This window comes from Lupinus angustifolius, unplaced genomic scaffold (genome assembly GCF_001865875.1).
Source record: "Lupinus angustifolius cultivar Tanjil unplaced genomic scaffold, LupAngTanjil_v1.0 Scaffold_243_5, whole genome shotgun sequence".
In the NCBI taxonomy this organism is placed as follows: domain Eukaryota; kingdom Viridiplantae; phylum Streptophyta; class Magnoliopsida; order Fabales; family Fabaceae; genus Lupinus; species Lupinus angustifolius.
In genome coordinates, this window is record NW_017727204.1 from 7,577 (window position 1) to 12,386 (window position 4,810).

At 38.5% G+C, this 4,810-nt stretch overlaps 1 long non-coding RNA gene across 1 annotated transcript; it reads right to left on the reverse strand.

Moving 5' to 3' along the window:
• Positions 1 to 1,046: 1,046 nt before the first annotated feature.
• Positions 1,047 to 1,887, reverse strand: LOC109340741. Its single transcript, XR_002106832.1, has 3 exons — positions 1,823 to 1,887; positions 1,566 to 1,646; positions 1,047 to 1,437 (listed from the first exon to the last, which is right to left on the reverse strand). It is a non-coding gene; the product is annotated as an uncharacterized LOC109340741 (long non-coding RNA).
• Between the last annotated feature and the right edge of the window lie 2,923 nt (positions 1,888 to 4,810).

Sequence of the window (4,810 nt, forward strand, 5' to 3'; positions counted from 1 at the left end):
GCACCTACCATGTCTACAAATATCATGCACCGTAAATAAAATGGAAAAACAAGGGTATCCTGAACAGTCAGTGTGAGTTTCAAAACTCAAAAGCTATACATAAACATATTAGTACTATTGAAGAAATATGGTCTGTCACAGATTTTATTATAACATGAAAATCTATAACAATATATAAGAAACCTAAATAAAATTCTGCATGATCAAATAGAAACTATATGCACCATCAACAGGAAGTTCACTAATGAAATGGGGAATGTTTCATCATCTTCGTCATCTAAGTCCATAAACTTTAACTTAAAACTTGAATTCAGATAGCAATTTGTCTCCTGAAACAAGTTTAAGTGATCCACAAGCTTATGATACACATTGCATCCACAACACTGCAAATATTGGTTCAAAAAAAATTATACATGATATTCTCACATTTTCTGTCCCCTTAATTATAGAAAATTTCCTGCATAGATCCCAAAAAACACATGGTGGGTACTGTTTGCAGGACTTAAACCAATCCCCGTGTAAAAAATTGGATTGTTGCACATCTCTTACACCAAAAGAGTTTTATACGTATCATTTTAAGAAATTTCAAGTTCAAAATAATTGTGGGGTAGGTTGAGCATATAACAGAAGAAAATGTAAAACAGAGATCATTTTACCTTGAACTGAGTATAGCAGAAAAATAAGAGTGCCTAAAAATAAATTAAGTCATATCATTTATTTGGGCCAAGACAATGTGGAAAAAATCTTCTATCTTATATTGTCACCCTGATTACTTGGAAATTTTTAAGTGGTATATTGACTTAAAACAACATTACATCTAAAGCAAAGAGGTTTCATACCTAATAGGTCCTGAGAGCGATATTTAAAACCAACTTTGATAATGGGTCCAAAACAGACTTCGAAATTCCTAACTGGTTTTGGAACGGGAACCATTTTGGTCTGGGAAAACCAAAACATTGATTTTTCATGTGAAACCAAATCAGAATATAAGAATAAGTCAGAAAATTCAGATAAAGAAGCATGAGTGTTGATAGACAAAATGAAGATTTAATAGATTTGTCCATTAGAAACATAATGTCTAGTAAAAGAGTGTTCATCAGCTAAAAGAGAGTGTAGCAAATTTTGGCATTCAGTCAGATGAGAAGTTCCAAGTATTGACAAAACAAAAGTGGCTCTGAGAAAGTCTGTAGCTATCCACAAAGGAAACTCAACTTCCACAATTCCAGTTTGTAATGCTAAATCATTTGGAAGTCACTATAACATAAACTAACATAATGTGTAAACATTTGAGGGCTTGTTAAAATCATACAAGGAAAGTATCATTATCGGTTGGCACGACATAGGAGACAGTGGCAGCAGTTTGGGAGTGACTCTCATTATCTTCATTAAACAGTTGAAGACTCTGATCAGGCTCTCTTTTAATAACCTTTGATGACCCTATAATTGCATTGAAAAATTATTCATGAGAAATAATATGGTAATGTACATAAGCGCGCAGTGCAAACACTCACATGGGATTTAAAGTGAGTATTAAAACAAAAGTAGGGGAAACATATAATTAACACATGTTGCTAGAAGTAATTTATCCTTATACACAAAGGGAGTCGTGTCCTGCAGTTCGCTCTTAAATCTTTTCGAAGTTTCACCTGTAATCATAATATTTAATTGATTAATTCAGGTGAATCAAGGGGCTCCTCTGAGAAGAAAAAACACAGACTGAGAATCTGTTAATTGACATTACTACAGATAAATGTATGCACTTATAATGAGATTTAAAGTGAGTAAAATATTTAAAACAGAAGTCAAGAGAGGGAAAGCTCACCTGTTGCTGGCAATTCATCCTTGTACGTATTAGGAGTCACCTTGTGTACAATCTCTTTCTTAATCGATTCAGAGATATGACCTGTAATCATACTTAGTTGGTTAGTTCACGAAAATCAAGGAGCTTGATAGGAATAGGAATAGGCTTCCTATCAAACACGTGTATGTAAGGAGAAATAAGAGAAAAGAAGGGTAGTTATTTTTCTGTTTTCCTTTCTGTTTCAGTTGAGGGTTAGTTAGAGGAGAGAGTTTCTATAAATAGAAACTAGGAGATCATTAGAAGGTAGCTTGTAAAAAGTGAGGAGGAGAGATATAACTAATTTGGAATCAGTTATCATCCAGGGGGGAAATTCCAGAAAGCACAATTGGTGTAATTCAATTGTACTTCCAGATTCATCAATAAAGATTCAAATATTCAAGATCATTTCTGATCTTGAATCATTCATTCATCTTTACATTCTATCTTCTCTATCTCTAAATCCAGTTCCTAACACTGGTATCAGAGCACCATCCTAGTGCCCTGATTACACGCTTCTGATAAGGGAATTCGCGCATGGTATCTACAAGAGGCATGGCAAGAAACGCAGATGATTGGGTGCTGGAACGTGAAGCAATGAGGAAGGAAAGGGAAGAACAACGCATTTGTATAGAATTAAACGAGGCAAGGATAAAAAGGTTAGAAGAAACCTTAGCTCAACTCACCATAAAAGCTAGGGTGCCTAATTCACGGGATGAAGGAAGCGAATTTGGGGAGGAGCAGGAGGTGAGGGATATTCGAGGAAGGGACAGGTGGAGAAAGCTAGAAATTCCCATTTTTTCAGGAGATGATGCTTTCGGGTGGACACAGAGACTTGAAAGATATTTCATGTTGAAGGATTTAGTTGATGAAGAAAAGATGCAAGCCACTATGGTGGCCATGGAAGGGAGGGCTCTCAACTGGTATCATTGGTGGAGCAGGTGCAATCCTCAAGCATCTTGGGAGGGGTTTAAGGTGGCAGTGATTAGGAGATTTCAACCATCAATGGTACAAAATCCCTTTGAGCAACTATTGGCTTTAAAATAAGAGGGAACAGTGGAAGGGTATGTAGAGGAGTTTGAAAAGTATGTGGGAGCCCTTAAGAAGATTGATCCAGATTTTGTGAAAGGTATTTTCCTAAATGGACTCAAGGAAGAAATCAGAGCAGAGGTCAGATTTTATGATCATCCTACTCTATCTGAGGTAATTCAAAAATCCCTTATGATAGAGGACAAAAATTTAATAGTACAGAAGAAGGTGAACCCTAGACCTAATCAATATTCTAGGAATACCTTCCCTAGTAAGTCAGTAACAATGGAATCAAAAAACTGGGGGATAAGAAGGGGGAGCAGGCAGGGGGGGAGCAGTAATTCAATAACTGTAAGCAGTGCAGGGTCTAGTAACAGTACTAGGGGGGAGGCTTCAAACATCTTACAGGGCCTGAGTTGAGGGAGAAGAGGGAAAAAGGGTTGTGTTTCAGGTGTGATGAGCCTTTTAGTAGGGAGCATAGGTGTAAAAATAGACAATTGAGAATGATCTTGTTAGAGGAGGATGAGGAGGAAGAAGAGTCAAACTTGAAGGAATCTGGAGTGGCTAACCTTAATTCCCTACAATTGTCCCTTTGGGCTATGGCTGGGTTAACTTCTACCCACTCTTGGAAGGTAACTGGGATGTTAGAGGGTAAGGAGGTGGTGGTACTAATAGATTGTGGAGCCTCACACAACTTTATAGCTACTGATCTGGTGGAAAGGTGGAAGCTCAAGGTGCAAGCCACTCCTAAATATGTGGTAGAAGTGGGGGATGGGCACAAGATTCACTGTATGGGAAGGTGTGATCAGTTGACATTGGTAGTGCAGGGGTTGGAAATTCAGCAGAATTTGTACTTGTTTACCTTACAGAGGGTAGATGTGGTGTTGGGCCTAGAATGGTTGGCTAGTCTAGGCAAGGTCAAGGCATATTTTGGCAAGTTAGAATTGACACTAAGGAAGAAGGGAGTGAAGTACACCATCAAGGGGGATCCTGCTTTAGCCAAACACAACTTTCCTTGGGAGCCTTCATGCAAGTTTTGAGAGAAGAAGGAGCAGGGTTGATGCTACATTGTCAAGAAACAGAGGCTGGTTCCAAGTCTGTCCAGGGGATTCCAACAGAAGTTGTTGAAGTATTGGGAAGATTTGACATGGTGTTTGAAGATCCTCAAGAGCTACCACAAAAAAGAAGACATGATCATGCTATTCACCTCAAGGAAGGTTCAAATATCCCCAATTTAAGACCTTACAAATATCCTCATTATCAAAAAAAATGAGATTGAGAGATTGGTTCTGGAGATGTTGTAGGCTGGGGTGATAAGGCCCAGTATCAGTCCATACTCAAGCCCTATCATTTTAGTGAGGAAGAAGGATGGAGGGTGGAGGTTTTGTGTTGATTATAGGGCCCTTAACAAGGTAACTATTCCTAATAAACTGCTTATTGAGGAGTTGTTGGATGAGTTAGGAGGGGCTAGTGTGTTCTCTAAACTTGATCTGAAATCAGACTACCACCAGATCAGAATGAGAGAAGAAGACATAGAAAAAACTGCTTTCAGGACACATGAGGGGCATTATGAGTTTGTGGTAATGCCCTTTGGCCTCACCACTGCCCCCTCAACCTTTCAGGCTTTGATGAATGAGGTCCTTAAGCCTTTTCTAAGGAGGTTTGTACTAGTTTTTTTTTATGATATCCTAGTATACAGTAGGGACATTTCAACCCATCTTGAGCATCTACAAACAGTTTTGGAAGTGATGCAAAGACATTCTCTCAAGGCAAACAAGAAGAAATGTACATTTGCCCAAGAGAAGTTGGAGTACTTAGGCCATATGATTTCAGGCAAGGGGGTGGAAGCAGATGCATCAAAGATTGAGGCTATGAGCTCTTGGCCTATCCCTAAGGATCTTAGGGGTTAAGGGGCTTTCTTGGACTAACTGGATACTATAGAAG